Source organism: Psammomys obesus, unplaced genomic scaffold (genome assembly GCF_907164565.1).
Source record: "Psammomys obesus unplaced genomic scaffold, mPsaObe1.curated_primary_1811, whole genome shotgun sequence".
Lineage (NCBI taxonomy): Eukaryota > Metazoa > Chordata > Mammalia > Rodentia > Muridae > Psammomys > Psammomys obesus.
The window spans coordinates 9650873-9663793 of record NW_026596064.1 but is presented as its reverse complement, the minus strand read 5'-3'; positions in this window follow the sequence as shown (position 1 = coordinate 9663793).

Sequence of the window (12921 nt, the reverse complement as noted above, 5' to 3'; positions counted from 1 at the left end):
CCCCCCCCCCCCCCCGCTTCTGTGTGCGGGCATGTGGGCGTGCATTTGCTGGCGCAGGCTTCCAGCTGTTTTTTCTTCTGTCTGTACAACTATTGCCAGGACGAGCTGCGATCTAGATTTTGGAGCCAGTCCACGAACGCTTTGTGAGAGCGCGTCCCGGTCACAGCGGTCAGATTCAGAAGTGAGTCTTGGTGGAGGGTCCTGGTAGCCTTCCCCCCTCTCCAGCCTCTCTGGCAGTTCCAGTCTGAATCTAGAAGCCAGGAGGCACTTTCCCTAAGGAACAACTTCTCCGGAGTCGAGTTTTCTGCTTTGTAACCAAGGAGCCTCGGCACGAGTTCGAGGCCACAGTGGAGCCAGCGTAGTTTGGAATACAGAGTGACAGCCCCTGTCCAAACAAACAAACAAACAAACAAACAAACAAACAAACAAACAAAAACAGGGAACACGGTTGGCGGATAGGTGTGTAGCAGGCGTGAGTTGGTTTCCCCAGTGGCGGTGCATTCCTTTACTCGCTCGCTGGGCATGCATCAGAACCTCAGCTGAGGCACGCCTAGGCAGCCAAGGGTTAAACGGCGTCCCCCTCCGCCCCCGCCCCGCTGGGCAAGGCGGGAAGGCGGCGCGCCGGGTGCCAAAGTCGGAACCTGCTCTCGGCAGCTCCCCGCGTTGCCTTGACTCACCGCCAGGCCTGGCGCGGCCGCCGGCTGTGGAATGTGTGAGCGCCATGTGTCACCGCCCCAGACTGTGGGAAAACGCTGCTCCGCTCACCTCCCAGCAGCTGGCCCGCGCCCGCCCGCCCGGGAGCCGGGAAACAGGAGCCGCCCGCCCGGGAGGCCGCCCGGGGCCACTTCCGAGCGCGCGCCGCCTCTCCGCCCACACGCCGGCCCTGCCCGCGACCCGGGGCCGCGGCGCCACCCGCAGCGAGCGGCCCAGCACGCCCTTCTCCTGCCCCCGCTGGCCCTCGGCGTCCTACTGCTCCAACCAGGCAGGGCTTGGACACAGAGAGGCCCTGTTCTGAGCGCTCCTTGGCGGTGACCTCTTTCCGGGAAGGGCTAGAGAACCGACGGCTAGGCAAGGGACTGGCCTCACTGGGGGTTTGTTGACAACTCGGGGTCTGGTCCTCTCCCCAGAACCCCCCACCCTCGCCAGTTCTGAGCAGGAGATTCCACTCCGCCTGACTCTTCCCCTGGGAGCTGGGCAAGAGCCTTGTACCTCTTTGCAGGCTTAGCCTCCCCTCCAGAGCCCCAGTGAGAGTCACATGTATCCTGAAGTCACCCAGGCCAAGGTCCTCTAGGCCTAGCCATGCAGGGAGACGTAGGCAAAGTCACGCTCTGGGTGGCAGCCATCCAAGACTGGAGGCAGCTCAGTGCGCCTTGTGCCAAGTCCGGTTCTTCTCTCCTGGGCCAAGTGCCTCTTCTAGGCAGTCAAGGCTCCGAAGTGCTGCCCCTGCCCTCCAGGGCAGTTGGGACCCCAGTAGATGGGGATAGGGGCCAAACCTCGGGTCTTGGATTCCAGGTGCTTCCTCTAATATCAGCCTCCTGCAGGTTTTCTGAGGGTGGCGTGGGGGCCTGGGGCCTGGTGGGTGGGGTCTCTGCTGCACCCAGCTCTCTTCCAGTACTGTCAGTTTCTGTTTCTTCCCCCAGCTTGTCCTCTGTGGGTCCTGAGGTTTCACCTCTGTGGGTCTTCTCAGGTTGACCTAATCCAGTTCAACAGCTGCCTCTCCTGGAAGTCCCATGCACTTGATTCCTGTCCCTGCTATGGCGTCACTCACGGCCTGTCTAGCTATCCTTTCTCTCTCCTGCAACTTCTCCGGACGTGCTACCCTTCTGTGCATCCCCCATCCACGACACGAGATCCTGCCTGTGGCAGCCACTCCGCCGGCTGAGTGCACCTGCACACAAATTTATCACAGGTTCAGAACTTCATTGCCCAGGCATGTGACCTTGGGGCAGGCTAAGCTTGCAGTCTCAAACCTCCAACCTGTAAAACATAAATTTCGGTACAGCGTGGTGGCGTATTACCCACGATCCCGGCACTTAGGAAGCCGAGGCAAGGGGATCACAAGTTTGAGTCCAGCCTCTGATAAGAAAGAATGGGGGAGGGAGGAAGAAAAGAGAGAGGGAAGGAATTCAGTTGGTATTTGGATGCTGTATTTGTCCTTGTGTGTGCCACAAGCTCTGAGTAATGAAACTCCAGTTAACAATGGGATGCGTACAGGGCAGTGGTCCCCCAAAAGTATATCATCTAGTGACACTGTAGCCGGCTTGCTTTGTATAAGTATACTCTATGAAGTTCCCAGAACGATAACATCAGTGAGATATCCCTGTCAGTGCTAAAACACTATAGGCCGGTGGCAGACACGGCTGACGCATAGTTCTGGATGCTGAAGTCAAAGAAGACAAGTGACTTGTTCTCTTCTTGGCTTGTAGGCAGCTACTTTCTCTCTGCCCTCCCATGGCAGAGAGCTCTTTCATGCCTTTTTTATAAGGACAGCAGTCTGGTCAGATTGGGATACTGTCCTTGTGACCTCAAGTGATTTCTACAAAAGCCCACTTCCAAATACTATTACGTTTAGGGTTAAATTTTGGCCTGTGTTTGAGGTGACAGAATTCAGTCCGCAATAGTAGACTTAGGCGGAATTGAAGGAGTGAATGCTGAAATAGATGTGTGGCTGGCCTGTCTGGTGACGGAACTATGGGCATAAACAGAGGCCAGAACTAGCAAGCATCGAGGGGTATACGTGGTTTGTTTCAGAAGACTGCTGTGTGGGAAGACAATTCAAAAAAATGGGGTGCAGCAGATTCTGGAGAACTTTGGATGCTGGGTTTATAGGTGTGACATTGTGACATGCCTGAAAACAGCTGGAGAAGGTCAAAGGGTTAAAAACAGATGTTTTTAATGGTGTGGCCACAGTAAAGCTGTGAAAATACTTCCACAGGGCACAGGAAACCGAATTCTGATTCACAGATGGGAAAACCGTGGCTAGGGTAAGTCAAGTGACCGGCTAAGGGTTACCTAGCCGTTTACACAGACAGACAGAGTCAGACGTGGCTCTTGTCTGACTCCATGGTTGGCGATGCTTCTGGAATCTAAGTACCAGGTAGGAACTTAGTCTATGTGCTAGACTGTGTGACCAGTGAGTGGCAGACAATGAAAGCAGAGGCACATGTCACCTGGAGTGTCTAACAGTGACCCTGGCAAGACCCCTCCCATCCCCCCATATACGCTGGCATGGATGGGGCAGGGTCAGCCCATGTGACACTGGCCAGTGGACCCAGGCTGAATTCTGAAAAGTTGGAGAAGATGCTGAACGGGAAGGCAGGATATTTTTCATCTATCTGGGTGTCCTGGTTGCTGTTTCAATGACTGTTGAAGAAGGTACTCTGTGCACACAGGGGAGCATTCTCAGTAATAATGAGTCAGATTTGGCTCCAACAGGAAGCAATGTGATGCTATGGACCAGAATCAAGTATATGGCCAGGAGCAGTGGTTCTTCCGATAAGTTGAAATCGACTTACAGGGAAATAAGTTTCCAGTTGAAGGAGCCACGGACCAGAACAGGTTCGCACAGTAAGTGGCTGAGCCTGCTGATCCAAGACCCATCTGGCTTCATTATCTGTGCTCTGTCCACCCCATGATGTGGACACTGGGTCAAACAGCCAATGCGGAAGCTATATTTTCCAAGCTCCAAATAGGGACACATGGTCTCACATATGTGAGGGCACTGGTGGGGACAAGAGAGGAAACTGTTTTAGACCGAGACCATCCCAGCAACCCCAGGCCCTCCAGCCATCACCACTATCTTGGGAGACTGCCCACGCCCTGGCCCGAGGCAGCTTATTGCCATTTAATACTTCTTTCCATTCCGAAGGCCCAAGATCTATTTTCTGGTTGGAGCAAATGCCACAGACAAGTGAGAGGCATTTAAAAAGATCAAACAGCTGGAGGACGGTTGCGATGGACAGGGTGTTCTTTTTTAGGGAAGCCTTAGTAGGGGAAAGGGCAGGAGAGGGCAGGGAAACAAGAGCAGCTCAGAGGTAAAAAACCCGAAGCCCTGAGTACCAGGTGCAAGTTCCCAGGAGTGGGCCTTTCCACTCCCCCTGCCTCTTTCCACAGCTTCTTCTGGCTCTTGTCTACTGAACACCTCCCTTTTCCTGCTGTCTCCTCCTCATTTTTTTCCCTCTGCCTCTTCTTCCCCCTTCCCTCTCTTCCCTCCTCTGAGTGAACTGCTGGTCTTTGTTGCATGGGAACAAGGTGTTGAGTAGCTGGGTGGTTGTACTGAACCAACTTCTGTAAAATGGGACCCCTCCTCCGAGATAATGGGTTATGATCAAAGTATAGGGGGTCAAATGTAAAAGTGTCCGAGAAATTGTGTTAGAATTAGGGTCAGTTTTCATGTTGAAACTGTTGGGATAAAATGTCCAGCTTAGGATCATTTACCCAGAGAGGTGTAACTTTGGAATTTGTATGTTTGAAGCTACGTGTTTGGCTTATTTAAAATAGCGCTACTATCCTGCTAGTTGAAATCTGGAGAGATTAAAGAAAAAGGGGTGCGTGTGTAAATGATGGGAGGGAGGGTGTGTGTGTGTGAGTGTGTGTGTGATTCCAGCATGTGCCAGAAACCATAGGATCATACAGGATTAGGGCTGAGCCTCATGGAACATGTAACTCAACCTCCTCTCCCTGTGCACAGAAGCACTAAAGCCCAACCTGAAGTTTCAGTAGTTGATAAGCGGCTGTACCAGACCCAGTCTTCAAATCTTTCGGTCAGAGTTTAAGACGTTCACTGTTAAGGCAGGGCTCAGCCCACCATATAAGCACCCTAGATGAAGAACCCCAGAGGACTTGGAGAGAGGAGGAAGAAAGAGAGAGGATGGGGTGGGGGTGGGGGTGCCATTCAGGCATAAGATCTCCAGACTCCTGAGGAAGGTCATATATACAACCATGACCTGTCCAACCTGGCTGGAATGTGAGGTCTAGGGGTCTGGCCCAGGTCCCATGAGAATTAGACGTAGGAACACAGCCCAGGCTGGATAGCTGAAGGCTTCACATGGACAAGCACAAAGCAATGGAAACTAGTTGTCTCTTTCAGTGATATCTTGAAGTAGCCTAACTTTTGCCTACTGGCTACTAAAGGCTCATTCTCTCTTTCTTTCAACCATTCTTTTTCTTGATTGCTCTCTCTCTCCTCCCATTCTCCTCTTTCTTCCTTCCTTTCCTTCCTTCTTTCCTCCCTCCCTCCCTCCCTCCCTCCCTCCCTCCCTTCCTTCCTTCCTTCCTTCCTTCCTTCCTTCCTTCCTTTCCTTTTTTTTTTTTTTTTTCTTTTTGAGAAGGGATCTTACTTTGTTGCCCAGGCTGGACTTGATCAGCTGATAGATAATCCCATCTAAGCTTGCTGAGCAGCTGTGGATACGGCGTGGGCCTCTGCTCACCACGCTTCACCGCAATTTTGAGCTGACTGCATTCTAAACCCATAGTTCCCAAGGGTTGACTTGTAAGGGGTACAGCCAGAAACAATGGCTACTTCAAAATCTGCTTCAGCAGGCAGCACAGGGTGTGTAGGAAGGTGGTCCTGAATGATGACTTGTCCTGCTGGTGTTGAGCCCACTGTGCCGTGCTGAACGTGTCATTCTTCAAGAGTGGCTCAGAAACGCTCCCAGCAGTTTCCCTCGAAGAGAACCAACCACAAATGGTGATTTTCTTGCCATATGCAAGTGGTTCCCCCCTCTCCCAGTGAACTCATCTAGTTCCATTTTATCTGGAAACCTGGCTGAAAGTCTCTGGAGGACCAGGGACCCCAGTTCATTCATTCCCATATCCTCCTCGACAGCCTTCTTTGTACTATTAACCACCCTAACCCCACCCCAAGGCCAACATTTCTGATTCATTTTCACACAACTGATAAATTCTTTTTACTTCAGTGACTCTTTCTCTCATCTGGACTGACCTCTTTTTTGCTTGCTTGCGTTATTTGTTTATTTATTTATTAGCATAGGCCCAGGTTTGCTCTATGCCTGGCATTGCACCTGGGCTGTTAAAGGCATGCACTCTCACCACCCATCGAATCCCTTGGTGTTTATAAAATTCATTCATCTCTGTTCCCGAGGAGCAAATCAGTGTCCATCATCACCAGTGACGGCAGTGACAGGACACACAAGCATACACAACTACACTAACTGTAATCCACAAACCTGATGCTATGATTTAGTTAGGCAAGGTACCCAAAGAGATAAAGGAAAAAAAAAACTCTCATCTGTTTTGAGGTTGACTCTGGGGGAATTAATAGTACTGGATTTTATAACGAGACACTTCAGGCATAGTGACTACGTTTACAAAAGCTTGACTGAGGTGGATGAAACTGGAGTAGTTTGCTGGGTTAGATCAATGCCTAAACCTGGCCATACGTTCACCTGAGAGCTCTAGAAAAATACTGATACCTGGATCACACTGCAGGCTAATCAGAGTGAAACATGTGAGTGGGGTGTGTGTGTGTGTGTGTGTGTGTGTGTGTGTGTGTGTGTGTGTGTGTAGCGGTGGGCTGAGCAGCAGTATTTTTTAAAGGCCCTCTGGGAGAGTCTGCTGTGCAGTCATTGATGAGAACTACAGAGTCTGACAGATGGACCCTGGGTCAGGGGTGATGGCTGCTGTGCCATTCAATGACAGGTCGGTGACTTCGAGCTTCTTATTAAAGAAATACCTAGATGGCAAAGCTGGAAAGGACCCTAGGTGTTGTCTCTTTGGGAAAACTGAGGCCCTGAGGCCTACAAAGGCCACATAGAAAGAGGAAGGCAGAATCTGCTCTAGAAACCCATACCTTTCACTATCCACATCTTCCCCAAACTACTGTGAAGAGATCAGAGCAGACAGAATGCACCTGCCTTCCTGTCATTTAGAATAGCTCTTCAACTTTTCTCACTCACTATCCTTCTCTTCCCAAGAAATGTGTATACACCCCTGGGTATACAGATATTTACACCATTTACTGATAATAAACCATAAGGAATTTATTTAAAAAACACAATTCTTTGGTATACGTATAAAATTTTACCATATAAAATTTATACGTATAAAATTTTCTGTTTAGAGGCAAACAGAAATGTGGTTTGTTTTTTTGTTTTTCTGACTAAAGATGATGAAATTTACTTTTACATAAAGAGTTGGGTCTTGATACTGCATGACTCAGTTTTTAATGGTTTTCAGAGTTGGCTAATATTTTGGTTTTATAACCATTGATGATGAGAACACTCACAAAATACACAGTACAAAATGGCAGAAGCATGCACAGTTGATTTCAGAGATTGCTGAAAAGTCTGTCCTAAGTCCAAGCCAGTATCCACTGAATGTTTAGTTTTGAAACTCAAGTCTACAATTTGAGAAGCAGTTTTAAAAATCAAACATTCTAACAATACCATCAGACAAAGCCTTTGATACTTACATACTGATAATTAAATAAATCCTAATCACTTCAATACTGAGGAATGATGACAGACAAATGTTAAAAGTCTTTGTGCTGAGGCAGGGCATGGTGGTAGCACACTCCTTGGATCCCAGCAGAAGCAGAGAGGCAGGCTAATCTCTGAGTTTGAGGCCAGCCTGGTCTAGAGAGTGAGTTGCAGGGCAGCAGGGGCTACACAGAGCAACCCTGTCCTAAAACAAAACAAAACAAACAAACAAAAAAAGTCTTTCTTCTAACAGAAACATAAGTTGCCATAGGGATAGAAAACTATTTACTGTGTCCAGTGAAAACACAGCAGCTCACAGCAGGTAAGCAGCGCTGTCATTGCTACACAAACCAGGTGTGGTAGTGCACATCTGGAACTCCATCCAGCACTGTATTAAAGAGGGACAGAGGCAGGCAGTTATCTACATAGTGGCCAGCCTGATCTACATAGTGAGTTCCAAGCCATCCTAGGCTACGTAGTGAGACCTTAAGTCAGGAAAAAAAAAAAGTTCGTGAGAGAGCTCAGCAGGTAGAGACACTTGCCACCAAGTCTGATGACCTGATTTCAATCCCTGTGACCCACCCTACATGAGGGTAGGAGAGAGCTGACTCTCAAGTTGTCCCCTGACCTTCACCTATGCTGTGGCACGCACACGCTCCCCACACAAACAATTTTTTTAAAATGTAGGGAACAGTTAAGACAGAAGTTCTCAACCTGTGAGTCGAGGACCCTTTCACAGGTGTCACCTAAGACTACTGGGAAAAAAACAGGTATTTACATTATGATTCGCAGCGATAGCAACATCACAGTTATGAAGTAGCAAGGAAAATGATTTTATGGTGTGTGTGGGGGGGTGGTCATCACAACATGAGACATTGTATTGAAGGGTTGCAGCGTTAGGAAGGCCGCTGAGGTAAGAGTTAGTTCTTACTGCTCTTGAAGAGAACCACGCTCCATTTCCAGCACCCTTGCTGGGTAGCTCCACTTCCAGGGTGATCTGATGACTCTGGCCTCCGTAGACACCTGCGAGAGCACATACCCAAGCAGGCGCACCCCCCCCACACATACACAGACACATCTACATATATACACACACATATGCACATCCACGCATACAGACGTACGTATACACACATAGGCGCATGCACACATACATACATACATATACACACACACACCCCACAGATGCACACATACTCACCCCCACACATCACACACACACATACACAAAACCACATACATATACACACATAAACATACATTTACACACATAGAGCACACCCCACACAAAGTTTTAAAAGATAAATAAATAAATACATAAATAAATAAACGTTTTAGAATGAAATAGAAGAAAACCCAAGCAAACATGATAGTCTCAAATCTGAGCCACGGTATTTCAGGCAGAGTTGACAGATGTTGAATTGATTTTTGACAATAGCGAATTCGGAAGCTTTCACCGTTGCCAAGTTTTTTTGCAACCCCCATATACACGTGCATGACCTATCACAGTTTAAGAGGCTGGGGTGCAGCTGGTGGTGGTGCACACCTTTAATCCCAGCACTCGGGAGGCAGGTAGAGCTCTGTGAGTTCGAGGCCAGCCTGGTCACAGGGTAAATCCCAGGACAGCCAGGGCTACACAGAAAAACTCTGTGTTAAAAAAAAAAAAAAATGAGCAGACAGAAAGAAGCAGCTGGGGTTCAGAACACTGAGGATTGCACGGGTGAACAGGGCAAATTTTTGCAACTCTCAGCACAGACAGAAGAGCTGTGCAATTTATTAACTACCCATCTTCCTCTTTGAGCTTTTCTCCTCAGCAAACCAGGAATTAAAAACAAACCCATCCCTGTCAGGTATTGGTGGCTTGTGACTTTAATCCCGGCACTTGGGAGGCTTAGGTAGACTGTTCTTTATGAGTTCAAGGCCTAGTCCTTAGTCCTAGTGTTGGGGAGACTGAGGCAGAAGGACAGCGAGCCTGGCCTACCCAGTGAGACTGTTTCTAGAAACCAAAGTCTTGTTAAGATTACAAATGAGACAATAGGGAAATATAGGAAAAATTAACTGGCGATTTTAATTAGCAGCTGCATTCAAAAAAAAATCTTGGGTCTTACGCAAAATCATCTGCGGAGAAGATGAAAGGATGTTTGGAGTCCTGGTGCTTTGAGACATGGGATATGGTGATCTCACGAGGCTGTTTTCAGTTTCCCCCTGATTGAAAACACACACAGCCCCCAACTGGAGCGCTTTTCATGAAGGAATGAATGGATTTCCAATCTGTGCTTTCTTGTTTACCATGGAAAATATGCAATCCAAGGAAAACACAGGTGCTGAAAGTGTTGTTCATTTGTCTCTATTTTTATCATGTGTAGAGGGCTCCAGTTTAAGCCTAAATATATTACTTACCAGAAAATGAAGACCGGCCCTCAAGGTTAAATGGCTCCAGGTTTCAGGTGTTGGTTGGTTGTTCTGTTGAAGCCACAGTACGTGAACAGTGTTTGCAAAGAATCAGTTTTTGGAATTTAAGGTCTCTCTTCCTTTGTGCTGCAGCCTGCCGGGTGATCTCTGTTCTTTGGCAGGGCACAGCCACCTCCCAGGAGGCTGGCTGTTTGTGACGGGAAGACAGGAAGGGGACGCTGGTGGGGTGCAGGGTGGGGAAGCCATGCAGACCTGTTTCCTCCTGACCTCTGTGCAGCTGCATCACCGGCTTGGTGGTGGGAGAAACTTGAGCTCTCAACAAAACAGCTCCGTCACCCCCAAAGGGCTGCGGTATTTAAAGCTCAGGGCGGGTGGGGAGCCAGGCCTTGCGCTTAGCTGCTGGAAAGCTGCGCTGGAGGCCACCTAGTCCCTGGGCCGGAACTTAACACCTCCCTTACCAGTGAAGCCAGGGGAATGGATTGCCTCCTCCTGGGCTGTGTTAGAGACATTCCCTGCCCCCATCCCCTCGTTCCCTTTCCTGTTGATGCTTTGTGATTAATAAGGTCGAAGACTACGTTTTTCAGGGCATGACAAGACAAACGCTTTACATATTTCATGCTTCTTCCCCCAAACTGACTTCCCCCAGGACCCAGCTGCCTCAATCTACCAGCGGGGAAGTGGCATGCAAAGCCAAAACCAGGGTCAAAACTGGTTCTTGAGATGGGTGGGGGTAGCTCACACACGAGTAGATATTTATCTGTGCTGACTCCATGCTAAGCACAGTACTGAGCAATGTGAATACAGCCAGTCACTTATCCATCTCACAGCAACCCTAGGGAGTAGGATTCCTAGTCCTCTGGGCAACACAGTAAATGGTAGGGAAGGCTGGGGTGTTAAGTTGAGCCAGCACCTGTGCTCTGACCTTGTGACACCAGATAGAAGCTGCGATGAAGACATTTCTTTCTCAGTGCACACACCTTGAGCGGGTACAGAGAAAGAGTGTGGGAAAGCTGGAGGTCAGAGCTGGTAAGCCAGGACTTTCTTAGATCCTGGATTTGGTTGAAAAGAGCTGGAGCTACGGAGTAGTCTGTTCAACCTTCCTTTGGAGTTGTCCATTAGGGACAGGCCAGTAGCTGTTTAATTTCTTGCTGACTTCAGAAAGGGCTCCCTAGTGACTGAGGAAGGTGCAGGCTCCACCGTGACAGATGAGGGCTGTAGTCAGCCAGCCACTGGGGTGGTCTGAAGAGAGAGGGGAGAAGCTACCTGGCCATCCAGTGGAATCTCGTGACCTGAGATTGGATGCAGGAGCTGGGGTTCATCCTTGCTAGGCCCTTGGAGGGCCTTCCGTCTGCTGCTCTGAGGCCTGAGGCTGGCAGGACACTCACTGGTATTCCAAGGAGCCAGAAATTGTATCCCTATGTAGGACATCCCTTCCTGGTGGGAGGTGGCAAACATGCTCTAATTCTTTGGAGGAGCTTCTGGAAGAGGGTCGTGGAGATCAAGAGTGTTGTGGAGATCAAGAGTGTTAGGAAACAGGTGTGCTCCCCCCTCACCCCCTATCCTGCGACTGCATCAGCAGCCACCATCATCACCAGCAGCCAAAAGCTACAAGCACGCCCCTTTAAAAGGTCCCTTCCTCCCGCCCCTCCCTCTCACGTCCCTTTTGCCACCACCCCCATCAATAAATCTCTTCCGTGATATCTGCCCTGCGGTGTGATTTCTGTGGCGTTCTTTGGCCTCCCACCCACCCTGGTACTCACTCTTCCTTCCTCTGCTAAACCCTAACATGGAGTTCGGGGACTGCTGGAGCTCACTTCACCAAAACGAAGAGCGCAAAATGCCGCTACCACACAGCCAGCCCTTCCCCATACAGCTGGCTTGGATGTCTCTCTTGGAAGATCACTACTCTTGAAGTCTACTGCCTCTCCTGCCAGCTTCTGTGATGTGGTTCTCCTCCGTGCACCCAGATTATACAGAAGTCCTCGAAGTGCAGTAAGGAATCCTCTCTTCTTAGACAGGAAAGAGAGGCCAGCACTGTCCTGGGACTGTCCCTGGACTGTCCCTGGCAGTCGTGATAGGACCCTCTGGGCTCTTGCTGGCTCTGTTATTACTCCCACGTGACCTGGATCGTGTTTGCTTTTCTGTGAAATCATAGGAAAAATGGCAATCATCCTAATAATCACCTGCAAGATGGCTTTAAGCATTAAAACAAGTTAATAACTGTAAGACGGCTGGTGTGGGGCTAAACGCCCCAGTGTCTCCCAGCCCTGCTACCTACTATTACAGCGAAGGGTGCTGTCCCTCCAGGCAAGGAACCCTAACGCTCTGAAGCTCATTGTCCTCACAGGGAAGGTTGGCAATCCTAGCTGCTTTATGGGATTGTTGTGAGAACTAAACTGTGTTAATTACCTTCGTAAAGCATGCAATAAACGACCATTCTCTCTGTGTTGCTTTAGCCTAGTTTTGCTCCCGGGGGATGACTTTATTTCCAAATGGAAGAGCTTCCGAATCCGGGGCTCCACCAACTCTGCTGACGGACACTTTGCTTAACCCCAGCCAGTGTCCCTTTTCCCACCTGTAAACTCGTACGATAATAACCATCCCTAGGAATCCCGGGGATGGTTGCGAGGGGAAGGCATAACAATAATACACAATGCGCTTCGGGGCCCCTCTGAAGAGAGACGCCTATAAATGGAAGGTGGTACTACAAGGCAGAGCAGACGTTGGTGAGCGCCTCCCCCTCCCTTATTTAATTAGGAGAAAACTAGTAATTAGGAAGCATGGCATTGTTAAAGCTGTGGCCTGGGAAATAGTTCTCTTGGCACCTAATCAGAGCTGTGATATGGCACAAGTTTTTGCCAAATGTGGCAGCAGGGGATCTATCTCGCCCTAGGCTCAGAGACAGATCTGGAGGTGAAGAGGAGTTTGCCATCTGGGACAGAGGTCTGGAGGTGGCTGATGTGGAAGCCTCCTTGATCTGTTCCTCAGGGAAGCTTGATCCAGGGCAGCAGAATCTGCCCGTCCTCATTACCCTTTGCACCTGGCCCTCACAGTCACTACAATCTGCAGG